This window comes from Siniperca chuatsi, linkage group LG1, assembly GCF_020085105.1.
Source record: "Siniperca chuatsi isolate FFG_IHB_CAS linkage group LG1, ASM2008510v1, whole genome shotgun sequence".
Lineage (NCBI taxonomy): Eukaryota > Metazoa > Chordata > Actinopteri > Centrarchiformes > Sinipercidae > Siniperca > Siniperca chuatsi.
In genome coordinates, this window is record NC_058042.1 from 2,012,947 (window position 1) to 2,036,383 (window position 23,437).

The following is a 23,437-nucleotide window of genomic DNA, read 5'->3' on the forward strand; positions in this document are numbered from 1 at the left end:
CAAAGCTCCTCCGCCTCCCCTGAATGCTATGAGTTGCATTCTTTCATTGAAATACATGGAGTTCACATGCTTTTCTCTTGAGCAACACATCTGTCTGTGAATAGGCTTTAATCTGAGGCATCTATGTCTTCAATCCTCCAAAGATCACACTTTTGAAGGAAGTGTCCTTCAAAGGAGGCAGCATCCCCCAACCCATCAAGCCTTTCACTGCAGGGTCCGCATCCATAGTTTGTTCAGGTTACCTCCTCAGAATATGCACTGCAGTTCTGTTACATGTCTCAGCATTGTGATCTAGAATCCTCTCTCTCTCAGTCATACGCTGGGTCTCAATTGTCTCCCTTACAGTCTGCTTTACAGTCTGTGAACGATGTGCGCACGCGCCAACGTGCATGCTGCCTGTTGCAGCTGCTCCGTCTCGTCGTCTTACTTTTTTTCAACTTTTAGCTTTCCTTTTTTTTCAAAACATGAGTAAACTTTTGTGTAAGTGTAATTTAAACTACGCTCTTTACGAAAAGTGAGAGTAGAGAGTGTTTTGGGGTTTTTTCCCGGCAGTGAAACTTCTTCTCCTGCTACTCGGTCAGGGCACGCATTGTTTACACCAAAGAACAGCTGATCGCGCTGAAGCCAAGCAGCATGCCGCCAAGGACAACCGATGTCCCCACTGAGATCTGGAGGAGGACACACTGAGGATGCAGAGGTGGAACGAAGCAGCAAGGGAAGAGGGAGGGGTGCAGACAAAAGACACTTAAGAACAAGAGATTTAAGCCGTGTCTGCCTTCTCTCGTCATGGGCAACGTGAGATCACTGGCGAATAAAATGGACGAGCGTTAGCCCAGAGTCAGACGGAGTTCCATGAGTGTAGTTTGATGTGCTTCTCAGAGACTTGGCTACACCAGGATATCCCGGACCATAATGTTTCCATCAAAAGAGAGTCCTACTCACCCCTCAACTGGCTCTTAGGCTAACAGCCCTCTCCAGACTGACGACTCACCCCCGCCTGTAACCTCCACTGTGTGACTGACTGCTGACCAGGTGAGAGGACAGCTGATGAAACTCCACTCAAACAAGGCTGCAGGCCCCGATGGCGTTTGCCCCGGGGTGCTAGAAGCCTGTGCCCCCCAGCTATGTGGAGTCCTTCAACATGTCTTCAACCTGACCCTGAGTCTTCAAAAGGTCCCTGTTCTGTGGAAGACATCTTGCCTCATTCCTGTGCCGAAGACACTGTGTCCCAGTGACGCTGCAGCATTGTGTGTTGGACAGCGTGGTCAGCAACACTGGGGCCCCTCAGGGGACTGTCCTCTCTCCCTTCCTCTTCACCATCTACACCACAGACTTCAGCTACCACACAGAGTCCCGCCACCTTCAGAAGTTTTCTGATGACTCTGCTGTGGTGATCAGTGAGTACAGGGCGGTGGTGGGTAACTTTGTCTCATGGTGTGAGCAGAACCATCTGCAGCTCAATGCGACAAAGTCAAAGGAGCTGGTTGTAGACCTATGAAGGGCCAAGGCACCAGTGACCCTGGTTTCCATCCAGGGGGTCAGTGTGGACATTGTAGAGGATTACAAGTACCTGGGAGTACACATGGACAATAAACTGGACTGGGCTAAGAACACTCAAGCTGTTTACAGGAAGGGCAAGAGCCGCCTCTATTGTCTAAGGAGGCTGAGGTCCTTCAACATCTGCCGGACAATGCTGAAGATGTTTTATGAGTCTGTGGTGGCCAGTGCTATCCTGTATGCTGTTGCATGCTGGGGCAGCAGGCTGAGGGTAGTGGACGCCAACAGACTCAACAAACTGATCCGTGAGGCCAGTGACATTGTGGGGGTGGAGCTGGACGGTCGGGGTCAGAGAGGTGGATGCTGACCTACTTATCAACCTATAAATCCACTTTGGTACTTTACACTTATTTTAGCTTTTATACTTATATCTACTTTGTACTTAAATTTATCTTGCCTGTATTATAGTGTATTATATTTGATTTGCTTAGTACTTCTATTCCTGTGTGCACTGACGTGATAGTGAACAGCTGTAACGAAAGAGTTTCCCCTCAGGGATCAATAAAGTATTTCTGATTCTGATGTGATGACTGAGTGAAGGTTTGATAAGGCTGAGAAACTTAGTCCTGTTTTGCCTGAATTTGTAAGTTAAAGCCTGTGTTCCTCAGTATCTCACAATGCACTGGGAGATAGACACTAGTCACTGTGCATTATTTTAACAAGTAATTACCAGTGCATATTTACTGCAGGGTTACTGTTATAGTCTCTGCATGTTTGGTGTGAAAGCAGGTTAGATGTTGGGGTGGATTTAGGTTTTGAATTCTTGAATTCTCAGTACAGTAGAAACAGCCAAGGACGCTGCTGCTGGGTGAAAAACTGAGAGGGAGGCGCTGAGATAAGAAAGATTTTTAGATGAGTTTGGGGACTTTGGGAGGGCTTCTGGCTTTGGTTGGAGGTGGGGGAGTGCAGAGGGGGGATCTAGGGGGGTTAAAAGCTTCGACTACACTTAGCATACAGCAATGAAAGAGGGGAAGGGGCAGCTAGGTGGATCCTCCTTTTCTTTTTGGAGGTGAAGCTCATCATCAGTGAAATATATCTGCTGTCAGACAACCCATTCAGCACAGTTCATAAAGAGGCTCCTTTGGTGAGGACAGATCAGAAAATGTTTCCACAGATAGAAAGTGAAGAGCTGCTGAAGTAAATGATGCAGAATGTGTGGTATTTTTGGTAATTTTATAATCCCATTTTTACCAATACCGAAAGTCCAAAATACAGTGCTCCAATTCTGCCAAGTACACAAGCATTCGAAACAACCAGGGTAACAGTGGCTTAGACTTAACCACAAAGATCTGGTCAACACACACACACACAGTGCACACAGAGATATCCACTCTGCATGCACGATTAACCCATCGACTCACTCTCTGCTGCTTCAGTAGCTGGTAAATTTGGCAGAGTATTTTGGAGCGGGCGGTGGAAAATAATGAGGTTATCATAGCATCGCTCCATGCTTCACTACACCCCCTCAGCTCCCAGATATCCCAGCTACACCACTGCAACACCACTACGCCCAGGACTCGCTGACTGACACAGAGGCTGAGCCCAGACCTGGTTGATTATTAGGGCTTTTGACACACACGTGTGTGTGTGTGTGTGTGTGTGTGTCCTAGTTTAAAGAGTCAAATGCTTAAGCACGGTTTTAAATGACCTTGACAAAACACGAGAGAAAATTAAAAAGAAAACCTGCTTTTTTTTTTTAAATCATCAGAATCAGAAATACTTTATTGATCCCCCTTTATTGAAAATCGAGAATCATCTTGCTCAAATACTGTCTTGTTAGACAAACTGAAAAACATTGAAACATTACTTCATAGCCAGCTGACAGAAAGTGCAACAATTATATTATAATTGTTTTAAAAGCGTACGGTTATGGTTTTTCAACCTTGACTTTAACATTTTATTTTTAGTGTGATGTATTTTTATTTTACCTGTGTATATACACAGTATGTCTGCTTTTAACTACTTTATGTTGCAATTTTGACCAAAAGATTTCCTGGATAAATAAGAAAAAAATATATTACAAATACTAACGAGTAAGCCAAAGTGGTTCGGCCCAACAGAAATCAAAATCTGGAACATCATGCCAGATTCATGACCTGAAATAACCAGGCCAAGTTCACCTGTCTGATTCTGGTGCCAACGCTGGCCCAAGTGTCTCAGCCTACTTTGGCCCAGTTCCATGCCCCCAAAACCTTGCCAAATCTGGCAGCCTCATACGAGACTGATGTGACTCACATCTGGTCCTCCGGAGTGAAGTGTGCCGATTCTGGAGGCGATGGCTGGCAGGTCTGTTTTTTTAATGTGTAGACAGAAAATCTCTCTGAAGGTGACATTTCTGACTTATAGATTTGCGCCTAAATCTGACACATGTCTATTTGTAGAAAACCTCAGTCTGAACAGTCAGATTAGAAAACTTGTAACTTTTAACATCACAAATAGAAGTGTTTGTGATGTGAAGAAAGTATCAGTGCTGCATCTTAACAGAGCACAAAAAGGCATTAACGCCAATCAGAAAAGTTCTCACTTAAAAAAAAAAGAAAAACATTTATTTATTTTTTAAAATCACCAAAAAAGGTCCAAATTTATCAATTTTTAATTTATTTTTTATTTTTTAGAGATTTTAGGTTTTAACATGCTGAGGAGAAGTTTAAACTCTACAATTACACCCAAATTACACTTGTTAAGGTTGTTTTAGGCTTATTCAGATACTTTAGACTAATATCTTTAAATTGGACTGGTTTTAGGCACAAAAATAAAATGCCTCTCTTTTGTTAAAACATGATGAGATGTTTGTACAAACTATAAAAAAAAAGTGCTTTCTAAGTCTGATTTCTGTTATTTACTCAGACACAGATGTAGATCCAGACACTGTTAAGAGCGGCTCATTACTGGAAGCTTTATGTTTATCTGACAAATGTTTGTCTTCATTTCCTCAACTTGGTCTCAGTGTGAAGGACAAACGAAATAAATGTGAGGTGAAATGTCCTGGTGATTACAGACACTGAAGCAGACTGTCGCACAGCGTTGTTACAGTCACACATCAGTGCGGAGGTGAAACCTGACACACTCTGAACGTGTACACAGGCTGAACACACAACCTGCTCGGACGTTTGCACACAGATTAACCTCGTCAAGCAGCAGTCTGCTCTCTCACCCTGATTAAGGAAAAGTAAACCTGTAGCTTCGCCAAACAGGAAGTCAGAGAGCAGAAGTCCACACTGAAGCTGGACAGATGACTCTCTGTCTCAGTATATGTGTGTTCACAGCAGCCAGAACTGTGTGTATAAAGCACATTTATACATACAAACACACTATGTGCTTAACAAGAAGCAAAAACACGTGGACAGAACAACTCAAAAGTCACATTGCAGCTAAATTTATTAGTCAGTCAATCTAAGGAAAATTAAATCGCCAGCACCTTTGATAATCGGTGATAACGGGTGTCATTAATTGAGTAAAAATGTCAAACATCCTCTGGTTCCAGCCTCTCTCTGTTTTATATCTTTAAACTGCTTATCTTTCTTTTGGACTGTTGGTCAGACAAAACAAGACATTTGAAGACGTCCTCTAGGGCTCTGAGAAATTCTGATGTTGATTTTTCACTAATTTTAGATTTCACATTTTATAGATTAAAATGATGAATCTGTTTATTGGAAAAAAATAACTGGTGGAATAAATTTCAATTATAATCAAATTAAAACGAAGACCACAGCAGAGCAAAGCTAACCAAGTGTGCAAAGATGAAAATGCATGTTTTTCTTCTTTTTTCTTGCCGACATACATTCAAAAGTTGCATTTTTGGGGCGCCACCATAGCTCAGCATATAAAATAGCCTTATCACACATAACGGCCATTTCACTACGGGGACATTTGTTGCATCGCTCTCTCCCTCACTTCCTGCCATCTCTCCACTATCACTATCTACTAAAGGCATAAAAAAAACCCACAAAATAATCACAAGCAGATACATTTGTGTTTTGGGCAGAAAAATATGATCTAAACTCTGTATCACAGCCAACGGTCACATTTATCTCGATAACGAGGAATGTAATGATAAAAGACAACACGTACCGGTGGCGCGTCAAAACACCCATCCATTGTTTTCCACGTACGTCCACACAACAGCAGTGAGCCGATACACGTCAGCATCACCGTCCTGTTTGCAAGCGTTGAAGTTCAACTTAACAGAAAATCACATTCCCTCTCCGGATCAACGCACCCCGGTTAATGTACCGTGATTATTTCTTCGGGTTACAGGCGTCCATTGGCGCGTAACATTTTGTGGCGGATGTGACTCTTTCTTGTGCTGTCTTACTTTTCATATATTTGTCTGGGATAAAGACTCTGGACTTCGGGACCGAACTTCGGCTGATTGGTTGTTTGAACATCTGGTTAGATGTCATTGGTTGTTGTAGACATTTTCTGCAGTTATATGGGATTCAGACTATTTATTCATTGAAAACTGTGACGAGGCACCAGATTTAATAATTCAGTAATTCAGTGAACGCAGTTTATCGTCTGTTGTGTTGCCGCCGACTTTCTCTACAATCAGATGTGTTTAAATATAGCTAAACACAGCACAGGTGCTCTCACTGAAATATCCACTGTCATTGTTTCTGTTGTCATGACAACCGCTCCAGTATTCAGTAATGGTGATTTCATCGAGAGTTTGATTACAGGAAAAGCACAGGAGCTACTGTTAGCCTCACACAACAGGTTTGCATCTCAATCGAATCTCCAAAACAGGAGGAAGAAACACACTTTCTATCGTTTCAGCACTTTGTTTTGCTTGTTGAAGTGCTGGAAAAACTTGAATTACGTATGGACCATTTTCAGATTCATCTGCACACAGTCGGAGCTGTTTTCTGCTGTCTGTCATTCAGAGTGAATTAGAAACAGGTTAATAGTTTTCACCTTTTGTTTCCTCTTAAGGAACATTAAACTCCATGTTTTTAATGGCTGCACCATCGTATCAAATGGAAATATTCTAGATGTCTTGTGCATCATTTTAGACACATTTCCCCCATATTCAGCCTGGCATACTTGGTTTTTGGAAACCTGAGTCTCTAGAATTTGAAATAAAGTCCTGTGAGTTTGAAGCTGGCTGAGTCAGAATCATCTTTCAAATCTCTTCTTAAAACATACTTTTATTAAAGAGTTTTTCACCAGTTTGACCTGAATTGTTTTCTTTTATCTGCAGATGTACAGAGGTTTTACAGTGCAAATCTTACCAGGTTTAGCCGGCACCTGGAATCTGCTTCTCGGATCCATATTGTACATGTTTTCACTTTATCTGTTTTTGCTTCCTGATATTTCGATTTCAGTTTTGTTATTTCTGTCTACTCTGTACATACAACATCTAATACATATCTGAAGGGTGTTGTACAGATCATAAATCCCTCACAGGATAGTTTGTGATTTTGGGCCATATACAGCAGATAAAATAAGTATTGAACACGTCACCATTTTTCTCAGTAAATATATTTCTAAAGCTGCTATTGACATGAAATTTTCACCAGATGTTGGTAACAACCCATGCAATCCACACATAGATGTCCATAAATTAAAGTTATGTAAAATAAAGTTAAATGACAGGGAAAAAGTATTGAACACGCTTACTGAAATTCATTTAATCCTTCGTACAAAAGCCTTTGTTGGTAATGACGGCTTCAGGACGCCTCCTGTGTGGAGAAACGAGCTGCATGCATTGCTGAAGTGTGATTTTGGCCCGTTCTTCCACACAAACAGTCTTCAGATCTCTTCTATGAAATTTTTAATTGATTGAAGTCAGGTGATTGGCCGGGCCGTTCCAGCAGCTTTATTTTCTTTCTCTGAAACCAGCTGAGAGTTTCCTCGGCTGTGTGTTTGGGATCATTGTCTTGCTGAAATGTCCACCCTCGTTTCATCTTCGTCATCCTGGTAGATGGCGGCAGATTTTTATCAAGAATGTCATCCTTCATCCTTCCTTCAGTTATATGAAGTTTGCCAGTACCGTATGCTGAGAAACAGCCCCACACCATGATGTTTCCACCTCCGAACCTCACTGTTGGTGTGGTGTTTTGGGGGTGATGGGCAGTGCCATTTCTCCTCCAGACATGGTGTGTATTATGGCATCCAAAGAGTTCAGTTTTGGTCTCATCTGACCAGACCATATTCTCCCAGTATGTCACAGGCTTGTCCAAATGTTGTGCAGCAAGCTTTAAACGAGCTTCGACATGCTTTTTCTTCAGTAATGGAGTCTTGCTGCGTGGTGAGCGTGCATACAGGCCACGGCGGCTGAGTGCATTACTTATCGTTCTCTTTGAAACAATAGTACCTGCTAATCCCAGGTCCTTCTGAAGCTGTCCACAAGTGGCCCTTGGCTCTTGAACAACTCTTCTGATAATTCTTTTCATTCCTCTGTCAGAAATCTTGCGAGGAGCACCTGGTCGTGGGCGGTTTATGGTGAAATGATGTTCTTTCCACGTCCGGATTATGGCCCCAGCAGTGCTCACCGGAACATTCAGAGGTTTTGAAATCAGTCTGTAACCAATGCCATCAGTATGTTTTGCAACAATAAGGCTGCGAAGGTCTTGAGAGAGCTCTTTGCTTTTACCCATCATGAGATGTTTCTTCTGTGACGCCTTTTTATAGGCCATCAGTTGGGACTCAACCAGCTGATATTAATTTTAACTGACAATTACTGACTGTCTTGGCTTTCCAGGCCTTTTTGCACCTCCCTTTCTACATGTGTTCAATACTTTTTCCCGGAGTCATTTAACATTATTATACAGAACTTAATTTATGGACATCTGGATTGCATGGGTTGTTACAACATCTGGTGAAAATTTCATGTCAATAGCACCTTTAGAAATATATTTACTGAGAAAAATGGTGACGTGTTCGGTACTTATTTTACCTGCTGTAAATGAAACTGACTTGACTTTTTTTTATATAAAAACAGAATTTGTTTTAACCATTTTATTCTTTTTTTTTTTTTAAAGTGCCCTATAAATAAAGATGATTATTTTTAATATTCTTCTTAAAAATCAGAACTGGATTTCAAACTTTGCTCGAGGATATCAGCAAACTTTTTTCTCTCACACTCACACACACACACACAAATTATCCAGCAGCCCACGCCCATTTCACTCAGGGTGCTGAGTTCAGGAGTGTTGGCTAAATGGATATTGCATTATTTATGAACAAGATTAACAACTCATGTTCAGTACATTTCCGCTTTTACACAAAAGTATAAAACATTATCATGCTTTTTATCTCTCCCTCATGCTGCTCGTCTCTGTTTTCACTTTCTCCCTCTCTCCTCCGCCACCAGCAGACCTATCATGTTAGCTTTAACTGAGCCGAGCGGCGGTCTGTCCTGGCCCCACGCCTCGCCGGGTTCATTAGCTGCAAGTCACTTCCAGATCGAGACGACGGCGCCTTCCGTTGGCACGATGAAGATAATGAGGAGGCTTCAGCGGCCGTACAGAGAGACAAGCCAACAGTCACGAATCACAACCACATCACTCGCACAGCCTTCCCCGGTTATACACACCTCTCATCGCCACACACACACACACACACACACACACAGAGCAGCAGCATGTGTGGGAGCAAAGGTAGAGAGGTGTGCTCACACACTGACGACCTGAGTCACATCCCACACAGAGCTATAAAAATATAAAGAGGAGTGTACGTGTAGATTTCTAAAGAGAAGGCTTTGCTGGCAGGCGCACCAGCAGAGTGCATCTTCATATACAGTTTATCGCTCTGGTGCGTTCGAGTACCTGAAAGAAGCATCAGTCAGAGCTATAAATGGACCTAAGTAACAGTCTTTATGTAGTAAGGTCAAAATGTCATGTATTGACACTCACACTAAGTAGTCTGTAGAAGTCTAAAGAAGACTGTTTCCACAGCTGACTAAAGTTCAGACATATTTGTGCTGTACACATCCCTCTGACAGGGGATGCTCCAATTCAATACACTGGGTCGGTATCAGCCGGATCAATAAAAATAACCCCAGGCCTCATGTTAATGTACGCTGGACTCAGATGCCCTGAATGGTATCAGATAGGAAAAAACTGGATCGGTCGATCCCTAATTTTAACATAAGGGTTGGCGATCTAATGATACATGACGTCTACTTTCAGAGATTCTGCCGTCGTCGTTTTTATCGAGGTATCTATCCCTTTAATATCTCTGGGAGCACCGAAGGCAACGTGGCACGTCAATGAACAGAGCTGCTTCGTGGCAATATTGGATTTTTATTTGATTTTTGCATCAAATGTGATGAAGTACATTAACTTGTCGAGTATTTAATTGCGCTGTCAGTCCAAATGCCAAGACACACACACACACACACACACACACACGCAAAACAGTAATATGTCAGGTCTCTACAGTGTATGAAAACGTGTAGTCTGATTTCCTGTATGGCCTGGTTTCTCAGAGTAACCTGAGCACGGTTTCCCAAAACCATCTTTAGGCGAAGATGATCTTCATTTTAACTCTGGGCTTAAATCTTTTTAGCTTTAAGATGCCGAACGAGGGAGGAGCGCCACCGAGAGCTGCAGCTCGACCTTCCTGAAATATTTAGCAGCGTCTCTTCTTCCCCTCCTCTCTCTCCCTCCCCCGCAGCTCGTCCTGTCACTTCTTCAGCCTGACTCAGCATCCTCTCAGCCTCAGCCGAGGAGCAGAATCTCCCTGCTCCTTACTCTTCCTCTGTTTGTCACAAACACACCCACAGCTTCTGGAGAAATGGCATCACAATCACATTCAGGTTCAACGAAGAGAGGGCAAAGAGAGGGTGCATATCTGTGATTCATTAGTTTGGTTTCAGCTGAGGATAACTGGATAAATTACAGGTGTATTCTAATTGCAGTGGCTTAAAGGTTAGAGACGCGTGCTTGTGACAGAAGGTCACGTTTCATCAGTCCATTTTTGGACTGACTGATTGAAGTTCATTCTGGATCTCAAAAATAGTTACAGAAAAAAACTCCATCCGCTAAGATGACCACAAGACGTGGTTGAAAGTTGTGGAACAAGCTGTAAGTGGAACTTGTTTGTATTCTGCTCCTAATTGAAAATATAGGCCTTCTCTTGTATTAAGAAACATTACTTACTTCCAATCCTGGGTTTTGAATTGTTGATATTTTATGTTGTTTTACTGCTAGTTTCTGTGTTTGGGCCCTTTAAATTACCTAAACTTGATATCTCTGCTCACCAAATGTTTTTTAATCTGAAAGTTTTCCTTCCTTCCAGGCAGAAACTGGTTTCAGTTCATTTCAGCACTCAACTAGCAGACACTTGAAACTTGTGCCGCAGAAAGACGATCCATCACAGTCAACATTTTGTTGCTTTTAATTTAATTTGCCAAAGTTACATTATCATAATGTGATGCTGCAGTTACGAGCAGATGGATTACATATCTCAAATCTCATTTTCACAGCACCCTGAAATAAAACTTTGGACATCTAAAAACTTACAGTTCAGGCTTGAAGATGTAAACTATGCCCCATTTGTAGTGCTAAAACACGTAAAACCACCCGACCGTCTCTTAAGTCTCACAGATCTGAACTTTGGTGGTTTTTACTGAGACCGGACAGCTTGTGATTGGTGTGTGAGACACAGTCCAGTGTACAGACACACAAATAAAGTGATTCTGTGTCTCTTGGCAGACTTGTAAGGGATTGAGCAGAGTGGCTTTTTGGAGAGATCATCAAAGTTTGACTGAGTCTGTGAGGACGAAGCCTTCAGCTGCCTCGGGCCTGCTTCCTGTCCACAAGCAGCCCAGGACAGAAGAAGAAGACGAGGCAGACAGCAGGAAGGACAGACAGGGGACTAGAACCATCACTTCCACTGTCCTCCATCATTTATTTCATTTCAGACCTCGTTATGTAAATGTGTTAATTTTACATGTCTGTAAACACCCTGCTCACCTTTACAAAGTCGTGACTGCAAAACACAAGTCTGAAGTGAATGCTGTCAGATTAACAAAGACTGCAGCAGCACAAAGTCTTTTCATATCTAAAGAGAAATCATGTCGTGCCTTATTAACAGCACTGTCGTAAATGTATCACTCAATTTTCACTTCTTATGCGCAAAGGCAATTAAATCAGTTTAATAACCAGGGAACACTGAAGTTGTCGATGAGACTCTTCTCACGTCAGATCAGTCTATAAAAAATGATTTTCCCTCTAATGGAGGGAAACAGAGGTTAAAAAGGGGAAAATGCAAAAGCAAAATGTTTTGCATACAACATGTGAGCCAAAAAATGAACAAATAAATTCTGAGTCAGAGGATCGACGAGTGAGGAGGGGGGCAAGCGTTCCTCTCACTGGTCATTACTTCAGGCTTTAATGGCAAAATATGTTTTAAAATCCATCACGGGCGCAGCCTGAGAGGGGAGAGAAAACACTCTTCTTCCTTCATATTGTTATGTTCGACGAGTGCCTCCACTCCCTCTGTGGACCAGGTGACAAATATCATGTCAACACTGGGGCTCCTTCCATAACTGTCCTGTCATGTCTGAACAAAGCTGTAATTTACGTAACACACACACACACACACACACACATACCTCTGAATGACAAAAAGCCACCACTTTAACAGACAGATGAAGTTATGGATTTCATGTCTGAAAGGGGCTTTTACACACTCTTATGTGCTTGGAGCAGCTTCAAAATAAAAGCCTTCTATTGCAACAAGTCCTCGAAATTAAAACATTCATAATGTCCAGAACGCCACCTGAGCATTTTCTGATCTGACACCCTTATGAGCAGGGAGACATCTTTTGTCTGTGTCTTCTGATCTGACACTGCTATGATTAAGCTTTGGTAAGCTTTAGGCACAAAAACTACTTGGTTACAGTAAAAAAAATAAAAAATAAATAAATAAATACTTTACTAAGGTTAGGGAACGATCGTGGTCATTTATAAAGGAACCAATGTAGACTGTCGGTAGGAAGCGTGAAGTGAACAGTCATAACTCCAGCGGCCGCTAGTGGGCTCTGACACTAGGACATAAATACATGTTGTTAGGAAAGTGTCGTCAGACACAGGACAGTGTTTTATTTTGAAGCAGCTGCACTCACATGATCTAACTGAAGTGTTTGTATGAGCCCAGACTCAAGGTTGGTCTATATGATGGCTCTCGTACAGTATTCAGGATATCAGTTAAAGAACATTAGATACAGTACGTATAACACTGTAATTACTGCCATTTGGAGTTAGTTAAAACGTTGAAAGTCGGTTCAAACTTATTCTGATCACACAACAAACAACCAATCTGTTCATTTTAGCGTCTATACCTGCATCGAATAGTTAATTGTGTATAAATGAGTGTTTTATGCCATTTGTTGTCATCCTCATATATAACACATATCACATATATCATGTTTTTCCTCCTCCTCTGTTACTAAATCCAGAACAATGTGAGGGATATCAGTCCAAACACAGGCGGCTATAAACAGCCAGTTATCAAAACCCTCACATGTCAAGAGAGGAAACAAAGCAAACAAGCGCTGCCACAAAAGGCCGCATCCCACACAAACTCATCGTCGCCAGATGATCCATCGCCAGCTGTCACGCTGGACGCCCCAGTCAGGACTGGAGCTGTCACTCAAAGGGACAACAAAGGCATGCTGGGAGCAAAGTTCAGCTCCAGTAGGATTGACAAGCAGAGACGAGATAGACGCATACAGGGAGAATGACAAGTCCTCTCCAGGGATTCAGGCGAGGACTTAAAGCAGCCTTGAAGCACGACTCGGGCCGTTTTTAAACCTTAGGACTACGATGTAAATACATCACAGTACACATTACACTAAACTGCAATCCAAAATAACCTTTTTGGAACACTATACTTTATGCCAGATCTGCAAACAACAAACACCGCTGTCAACAAAGCCGCTTTGCAGAAATGACAAGATCCTTTGTCACCAGCCTTTGTTACAGAGTAGAGCAACATCCTCAGTGAGACATGAGTGATATTAACCAGTGACAGCTTAAACCTCCTTATTAGTGAGACCTCAGCACCCGGTTCAGATACACTATTTTTATTAGCAATGCTAGCAGAGTGGCTCGAGGGACGGCAATGTCGGTCAGTTGTCCACCACTTGGGTCCAGACTAAAATATCTAAACATCTACTCGATGGATTGGCACAAAATTATGTACGGACATTCGTGGTTCCCAGAAGATGAGTCCTAATGACTCTGATGATCCCCTGACGTTTCCTCTAGCTCCACCATGAGGCTGACTTTTGTGTTTCAGGATGAACTGTAATAACTGATGATCCTCTGACTTTTTTTCATCAGGTCAAAATTTCTACTTCTCGAGTCCTTTGGTTTATGACCAAATACCTGCAAAACAACATTCCATCAGCCTCAGCTGCACTTTGTGTTTAGTAAAACACTAATTAGCAAATGTTAGCATGCTAACGCGCTAAACTAAAACGATGAATGCTGACGTTAGCATTTAGCTCAAAGTCTCTACAGCCGCACAGAGGCTGAAAACTCCTACACCGCAGGTACAGCTCCTGCTCATGAACTACAGACTGACTCTCCACTCCATTTTTCCAACATCAGTGGAGCTTAGCTGTAAGTCCTGTCTGCCTGCAGCGTAAATAGGCAAATTATTCCCTCATTAGCACCTGTGTCACTACAGGATTTACTCTGTGAAATCATTTATCTGCAGAGGAAACGCAACATGCTGTTCACTCATAATGAATCACTTCATTACCAAACGTCTCGTGCTTTAGTTTAGAGCACGCACTACAACAAAATGCTACATTTTCCATCTAAACCATCAGTCTGACACCGCCGATTTGCATCAGACAACTAACAGGAAGCTGCCATCAAGTCCTAAAATAAAAGCAGTCCCAATGGACAGAAAGTGTGATTACCAGTTGGCAAAGTAACTTACGGATCCTGACAAAGTGATGCACAGCTCATTAAAGCAACCATGAACATGTTCACAGAGCTCTCATGCATGAAACCAGGTGCTTCTTCCTCACCTGTCGCCGGGCCTTCTTTTAAATGCACAAAGCACACTACAGTGGTGCTTCTGCATTTTTTGTTTCATTCGGTTTGTGCAGCCAGCTCCGTGTCTCACATGTTACCGTGAAGCAGCTGGAAGTAACTTTTAAAGGCAACTGGCCTATTTTTAATGGAAGAAGCTCCATAAATCACATTCCTCCTTTGACGACAGCCATTTATGATTTAGTCTGTTTCCCAGATTTGATTTTCTGATAAGATATCCTGAGAATACATTCCACAATACCACAAAGAGCTGCCAGAATTTATTTTATTTTTTTTTTTTTTTAAACTTTGTCAGACTCCATTAACCACTTCTAATGTTTGACTTCAGGACACAGATACAGAGATGACATATTACATTCTCTGTGCAGTTGTGTGAAATACACGCCAATGAAATTGAGTTTCATCAGTGGATTCGGCTGAAACACTAAATTCACTCAAAATAAGTTTATGGTCATTTAGAAAAAAAAAACTGGGTCATTTTTTAAACTGTAAAATAACCCGCTCAGTACAAGTCTTAGTCACAAACTAATGTATAATCTAACCCTAACCCATGTGAAACCGAAACATAAAGCATAAATCTCACCTTACCTCAGGAGAGAAACCCCATCCGTCCGTCAGAGCTAGAAACAGCTCCTCACCCAGAGAAACAGAGTTAATGAGTCCGCTTCTCACACGGACACCTAGTAACAGCTGATCTGAATATGAAGAGGCCGACGATAGAGACAAAAGAGGGCTTACCTGACCCCCACCCCGACACCTCCCCACCGTGGTCCTCCATTCATATTCCCCTGCAGGAGTTCCCGCCCTCCCCACAGGGCCAACAGCCCCCGCTCAGGCCGTCTTAATGAGGGGAACATGTTGAGAAGCCACATGTTGGACACAGGCCATTAGGACCAAAACACCCCCAACAACTCTGCTCAGCAAAGTGGTGGAAAATACAAAGGTGGGTAAACCGGAGGTCTCTGTAAAGCACAGAATACAGCAGACAGAAGACGGAACTGATGCTTTTCTCTCTACAAAAGATTTTATAATATCATCCCCAAAAGAGGCAACATCATGCTCAGAACACAGACACCGCTTCAACAAAGTGCAAAACATTATTTATTGATGTGGTTGCATGATTAAAAACAAGACCAATGCATATCAACTGCACACTAGTCTTCTTCAGGGTCTGCAGGGTCCCATCAGGAGCACCTCGTCACTGTCCGGAGAAGACCATGTGTCTCCAGATTTGGCGATTTTGAATTTTCCCGTTAAGCTGAGGAGTTGTAGGATATGTTGATGTACTTGTGTCGTGTTCAGACCAACATTAGGACTGTTTGAAGAAAGTAGCACCCCAGGTGTCCTGACAGACGCTGCAGCGAAAAAACGCAAATCTTCCTGAAAAATAGTTGTCAAAGGAGTCTCTGTATTGTGTTGCAGAGATATCTATTAAAATTAGCATGCTAACCAGCTAGCCCCAGCTCGTCCTGTATTGTAATACCACTTGCACCTCAAGCGGCAATAGTGAGTCACTGTAGCGCCCAGTCTGCCCTCAATCCAACATGCCCGAGGGCTTGTCAATCACGTTGAAGGTACAGCCCCCGATCAGTGTCACAGAAACACAAAAACTGCGTTTCCACCTAAAAGTACCCAGAACCAGGAACTATTCCCAGGAACTACTTTTCAAGATAGTAAGACGTTCCTTCAGCACGTTGTTGTGCGTTGCCACCGCAGTCTAAAGACCCGGGAAGATCAGGCAAATTACACCATTAGGTCACACCCATCACACAGCTGCATAACTCTGTTGTTTTAACTTATTAAACTCATCACCTGCAATTCAGCACAAGGACCTTTGCTTATTTTAGCCTCTGCACTCTCTACACTGCACTTTAAATACTGAGCTTACCGGTGTATAACGGGGAAACTGAGAGCCACTGCTTCCTCAGAGCGCTGTAAATATTAGGATATGGTAACACAAGCATAAGCATTACGTATTAGTATATACCTGTTTTGGTTCCACAACTATTTATTAATCTGCAGAAATATAAATGTGCAAAATACAGTTCCTGTACCTTTGGAAAGTACTACCCCCCCAAAGGTCCCCGTTTGGTAAAATAATGTCAGTGGGTCATTTAGACCCTGGTCCCTGCGGGTGGTTCCTCCTAAAAGGTTCCTAGTCCCTGAGGAAAGTTCCTGCGGTGGAATGCGGCTGAAGATGGCTCTTGGCAAGTGACCTTTTATCACCATCCCAATCACCCACTCCTGGCAAGAAACCACAATGTGCAGCAGAGAAAAGAAGCACAACAGGAGTAGCTTTGGAAAGTCAATTACAACTTGATTTGCTGTTTTATTCTTGACAGAACAGAAAAATAATTAAAACAGAAGAAGAAGAAAACAGCAACAACACAGCAAATTCAGCGGTCTGATATATAACTACTAAATACAGTCAGAAGAGGTTTTTTCGCCAATATAAAAGTAATTTATCTGCCTGGTAAACTCAGAACTTTCCTTCCCAGCTGGCAGTTCAAACAGAGAACAGAAATCATGTTCAGACACGATCAAGTCATACGAGGTCAGAATGCTCCTAAATCCCTGATCCAGTTAGGCTTTTGAGCTCTCCTTCAGCAGGCGTTTGCTTTATTTCATCCATTACTGACCGTTAACTTGCCGTGCTAATGCAACACACAGATCGCTCCGTCTCTATAACACAGGTGTCTGCGGAGTCGTCTCAGTCTACCGGGTGCCACGCAAAGTCAAAATTAAACTGGAGTTTTATTTCTCCTTCAGAAACCACTAAAATTGTTGAGTTGCAGGATCCACTAGCTGCTCCCACACACACACGTTTGTTTCACTATCATTAACATAATGCTTTCCCTTTACTCTAACCGTCACAACTAAATGCCTAACCTTAACCCTTAGCTTAAGACCGAGTCTTAACCCTCAAAAAGCAGTCTCTACCCATGGGGACCTCAATTTCTGTCCCCACGGTGACACAACTCCCCACGGGTTAGTGTGCACTCAGGTTAAAGTCCCCACCGGGATATAAGAACATGAAACACACACACAGCCCCCCCCCCCCAAGCCTTTTAACAGAAATAGGAACGCAGAAAGAAAAACAGCACGGTCCTCTATAAAAGGCATCATATCAGAGTTGGACTCCCACGTGCAGCTCAGAGCTGAAGGCGACCAGCGCTGCAGCAGCTCTGCTTCATGTCACACAGCAAGCTGAAGAGGAGGAGGACACAGGTCAGCTTTTATCCTCCTGCTGCTGCTGCGATTCAATCAGACGGACACGTGACCAGAGACCTGAAAACACCTTTCACACACACACAAAGATACGCAACACAGCTTCAGTCCATGTTTGACCAATCATATGAACTCTCTGCTGTTGTTGCTATCATCATCATCATCATCAGGTAAACGTTGGTTTATTATAATTAGTACAATTAAAGTTCAATACAGCAGATTCATCCATTCTTTTCTGCACCACTAGCAGCAGAGACTACATACGTTGCTGTTGTTCTGCCCATCCATCTATCCGTCCAAAGTGAGATATTTCGACAACGACATGCCACATTTCACTGACATTCGTGGTCTCCAGAGGATAAATCCTAATGTTGGCGATATTACAACAATATTTCTTGTTGGAAAGTTAATCAAACGACCACAAAGACGCAAAAACGACCACACATCAACCAAGTCAAGCGCCAAAAACACTGGATCATACGTTTCCCATAATTCAAAGCATCTTTATATTAAAACCTCCCTGTCTGGTATACAGCCACGTCTTTCAAACTCCTCACCTCCAGTTTGTAATGCAGACGTTATGTAGTATCCGAGCCCAAACCGAGACTACCCTGTGCCATCACAAGCCGACATCACTATGACATCATCAGGGTTATTTTCTTAGACTCGACAAAGCTCCTTCAGAGCCACCGAAGACATGATACAACCAACGGAGTAGCACTAAACATGACAAGTAAACCGATCTTGATGTGTAAAATGCTGGAGTGACTCTTTAAGATAGAAAGGTTGCTCCATTATTTACTGTTTGCATTACCAAACACATGTTGCAAAGATAAAAACCAGCTTCAGGTTTAATACTTTCACAAATCAAAACCAAATATTTGCTATAAAAACTAGTAAACTCAGACTAAAATCTAAGTGAAGCTGAAATAAAAACATAAAACTAGAACATCAAACCACTCAGAGGAACAAAGAAGCATTTCCATATTTTATTTCAAATCGTTGGCTTTTCTCCCAAGCTCCCATCATTCTCGATAATGTCATCTGGTCTTAAAACTCACAAAAAACGCTTTTAACACAAGCTCGTGATTGAATAAATGACAATAAACTTCTGGTCAGCAGACATTTTCACGACAGAGTAAATCAAAATGGAACATGTACAAACGTGCTGTAAAGGCAGTGATAAACAGACATCCTGACAGCAGAATTTGACTCGCACTTGTTAACGTTTAATCTTCAGTATTGGCCAACATAAATCTTACAAGCAGCTCTCAGCTGTACTGGAGCTGAAACACAGACAGCAAACAGATAATGACCTGAAATCAATCGGAGCTTCAGAGGGATTATTAGCATGCAGGCCAGCCAACCACACAAGTCTGCAGTCGTCTGTTGCTGTCTGGATTTGGTTCAGGAAATGTTGAGGAAGGAGGACGATGTTTACAAAAGACGAGCTGCATACACGCAAACACAGAAATTTGGTTCCTCCCATGCAGAGGATTAGACGAAGGGGGGCAAGACAAGTGTAGAAACAGCCTGATGGAAAGTGAGTGTGTGACGGTCCACTCGGTTTACCTTCTACAGCAGCTGAATATGGTACAAAGAACATCTTCTAATTGATTGAGAATGATGTTTTCTTGCATATTAAATAAAATGAACAGATTGGAGAAGTGGGCAAATAAGTTCATAAGTATAAGTAAGTATTTGATTGCATTGTACATTTTTATTTTTTTAAAAAGTTGAAAGATAAAAAGAAACCCGCACACTGTCCAAAGACGACTGCAACAACATTTTATGAACACAGGTAATACGTCGACCCGGTCTACGAACAAAAGGCTCAGCCACAAGACTGTCGACAATTCTGCCCTTGCTAATGTGTTCTGGCTTCTACCTTTAATCCAATAAAAACCCAGGAAGCAGGTCTCTCAGTTTTTGGGGGGAAAAAAGCACAGTGAAACTGAAAACCAGAAATAAAGAGGACATTACAAACTGTGTGACTCTTTGTTCATTCACAAACAAACAGTCTAAAATATAATATACTGTCTCTGCACAAATTAATTTAACGTTAAGTCAAGAAAAACTAAGCATTTAACCAAGTCCCCTGGAAGTGCCCCGGGCTTTGAAACTAATTTGACAAAATTTGGCCAAACCGTGTAATTACAACTACCGAGTCCGTCATGTGATACATACGAGCCCCAGGAGACTTTTTCCGCTAGACTTACATTGTGAAAGAAGCGGCTGGAAAATGGTGGATCATTTTGTTTGAGAGTCTCTGCGAAATGACTTTCACTATCAGAATCTGATCCATTCGGTACGATAACATTTGAAAAGTCTAGAAGAGCCGCACGATTCAATTATTTTATCCCCATTCAAGTTAGTGGAGGGCTAAACCGTAATTAGCCGGCTCGGCGGCGGAGTCTCTAGTGAGCTTGCTCTATGAGGCCGCACAATGCAGAAGATCCGGGTAATTTTACACCCGGAAGTCAAACTTTTTTGGCTTCATGCGCCACAGAGAAACTTTCATAGGAATGAACGGGGCCCCGCCTCCGGCGCTGTATCCAGTTCTCTTTATACAGCCATGATTGGAGCTAGTGATTAGCATGATGCTAACTTAACACTGAAAATCCCATACACATGCTAATGCAATTAGCGTCATAACGTTTCTGTTACAGGTCACAGAAGAACTTAAAAGGAAAGTACTTCAACAAATATTACTTTGTACTCACAGACATGTTCTTTAGGGACTGAAAGAAAAGTTCGCAGGAGAAAAACAACAGCTAGCTTCTGTACTTCCTGGGGCAGAGCTAAAGGTAAGTCAGAAAGAACCACAGGTATAAACAGTCTCTCCCTCAAAAGGGGCAGTACAGGCCTCCTGTCCACACCAAGCTGGTGATTTTCATATATGTGAGGACATATGCGAGGACAGTGTGTTTTAGAAGTGGATCAATGACCCAACACAGTGGCCAGACATTGCTCATCTGGACATCTTCACATATTTGATCGAATAACCAGGTAGCATTAGACTAAGGCTACATCCACACCACTACGTTTTCGTTTTAAAAGTGCGTTTTCAGGGAAGGACAGGTAGTGACTGACAAGACCAAATCAAGAAGCGAACCTGGGTGTCTGCGTCATCGTTTCCAAAAGCCTCGGTTTTTGCACGTCCAGACTAGAACGCAACCCCGGAGTTTTCAAACTAAAACGGGGCCAGCTGCGTTTCCAAACGTATCCATTCTCGGGGCTCGAATATATAGTAGTGTATCGTAGAAAAGGTTTCAGTCGTAGTCATCTGGACACTGTTTTCAGAATCGAGACGTTTCGGCTCCCATCCGGAAGTCATTCTCAATTGACTACGACTGAAACCTACAATAGAACAATATATCCCTCAAAAGAACATTTTTTAAAAAAGCTAAAAAAAAAATTTGCTGCTTGAGTGAAAATCTGTTTTCGGAGAAAAAGCTGTAAAAAGCCGCTGAACACGAGCTGCTCAGCTGCAGACAGCAGACGCAGTCAGAGAGCAGCTGCTGAACATAGCGGAGCATCTAGCTGCTAAAGAGCCAGATGTTTCCCTCAGCAGCTGCTGGAGACCAAACCCAGAGCGGACAGAGAGAAGACCGGACTGACGTCCATCAGGAGACACAGACACGCCTCCTGATGAAGCGTCATGTCGCTCTGTAGCTGCTGCAGGTGGAAACGGGCAACTGTTGCTAACAAATTCAACTTAAAGGTGATGATATGTCAATGTTGTGTCCACTACATGTTTTGGCTGCAAACGACAGAATGCAGATAAAAGCGAGGGATGAAGGTTAAAAGTGCGGTCTGCACCGCCTGCATCAGAGTCCGTACTGATTTTATTTTGAAACATTCTGTTGCACAACAGAGCAGAGGGAGGGAAACACTCGCCGGGCTCGAGTTTAACTGGAGATACAGCAGCTACACGGACATCTAGAGACAATACTGCACGTCACAGTTAAACCTTCTGGCAGCAGCTTCCATTAAAGAGAAAAGGCAGAGAGTGTGTGTGTGTGGTTTAATCTGTGAAATGCACGGCTGGCTAATGTCTCTTTCTGCTTGGTCAAACATGTTATTTATTTCTCATTGTGTGTGGCCACAGGCCTTAAATAAATCTGTAATTACCCACACAGCCGTCAGGTGGGGTTAATGGAGAAACCATTAGCACTAAGAGAAAGCAGAGCGGCAGCGAGAGGACGGACGGACGGACGGACGGACGGAGGGACGGAGGGAAACAACGGAGCGGAGACAGTGGAAAGAGAGGTAGAAGAGAAGGAGAACGCAGCCATGGGCATAATCAGCAGATAATAGTCGTTAATTCAGCTTATTATGAATCTGTCTGCCACCCTGCTGCTTACTGCTAGGAGATAAGTCAGCAATTAAAAACAGGATCCTATGAAATAAAGAAGGAGATAATAAATAAATGCTAAAGAGGCTGGTGTTATAGTTGTTTTTACACACACACACACACACACACACAGCACTTGTTAGTAGATACATTGACTGCTGGTTTGGATCTTGATTTGTAGACAAGAAAAATATAGACAATCAGCAGACTCCTTCAAAGGAAGTGGATTTTTTATTCTTCTTAAAAGTCAAAACTTATGTATATTAAATCAGAAGAGGAAGGAGAATTCTCAAACGGTAAAAAAAAAAAAAAAAAAAAGCTGTAAATTACAAAAGTTTATGGTCGAGAGAGGTCGATTAAAACGTATTACTACACTATCAGCTACATGAGCTGCAGAGTACATTAAGGCTCACTCAGCAGAGCTTGTAACATTATTATACAGCATATACCTTTGAAATATTGATCAGCCATATTTTAATGGTTAGGTCCACTTTTCTGTTCTGAAGACAATACAGCAGGAAGAGCTCATTAAAGAGCAGAGCCAGCGTCGAACGGAGGCTAAAACACTACTGCAGGTCGTCAGTGTGACGCGAGAGAGAGGAATGAAGAATCTAATAACAAGAAGTTGAAAGGAAGAATTTAATTAAAAAAGCGATAGGGTAATTCTTCTTGATCAGTTTAATGTTCTCTTTGGAAAAGTCTGAAGAGCTTTATGTCAGTAGAGCCGTGACTTTAAAGCTCTAAATGATTAAAAGCTTTGGATTATAAACCTGGTCGAAACTATTCCCTTCAAGTAATCAATAAAATATTGAACTGATGCTACAATCAGCTGAAGCTTTTATATAAATGTCTCTTCTGGTAATAACAGCAGGTTCACATACTCAACCTGGAAACATTACAGTGTGCTGACACACACACACAAATATTTTTCCGTTTGTAGTGCTGCTGCCACATACTGAGCACGGACAGCGTATTTAATTTGTTTTCATACAGTATCCGCTTGTGACAACATTTTTTATAGTTCTTTGCAGACACGGGGTTAAGGTTCGGGAAAGATGGTGGTCTTGGTTTAATAATGAAAAAGTCAACAGTGACTTGAAGCGCAACACAGGGCATGTTTACTGTTTCAATATTTAACCAAAACCGCTCTCTTTCCCTGAAATTAACCCGACGGTGTTCGTGTCCCTTACCACACGTGGGAAGTAGGAGATGCTGAGTCCTCATCTGAAAAGCTCACATGTAAGGGATAACGTACAGCGAGCCTCACTGTTCATTATCC

The 23,437-nt window shown here is 42.4% G+C and overlaps 1 protein-coding gene across 4 annotated transcripts in view; it reads right to left on the reverse strand.

The window, feature by feature from the left end:
• Positions 1-23,437, reverse strand: part of LOC122873289 (LARGE xylosyl- and glucuronyltransferase 2) — a 91,949-nt gene that overhangs the window by 63,896 nt on the left and 4,616 nt on the right. Inside the window, exon 1 of one of the 4 annotated variants that reach the window (XM_044189845.1) lies at positions 15,162-15,255. The exons of 2 other annotated variants lie outside the window; for them this stretch is intronic. The gene's annotated coding sequence lies outside the window, so the exon portion shown is untranslated. Of the gene's footprint in view, positions 1-15,156; positions 15,256-23,437 lie in introns of those variants that run through there. One more of the 4 variants, XM_044189853.1, reaches the window with a different exon arrangement.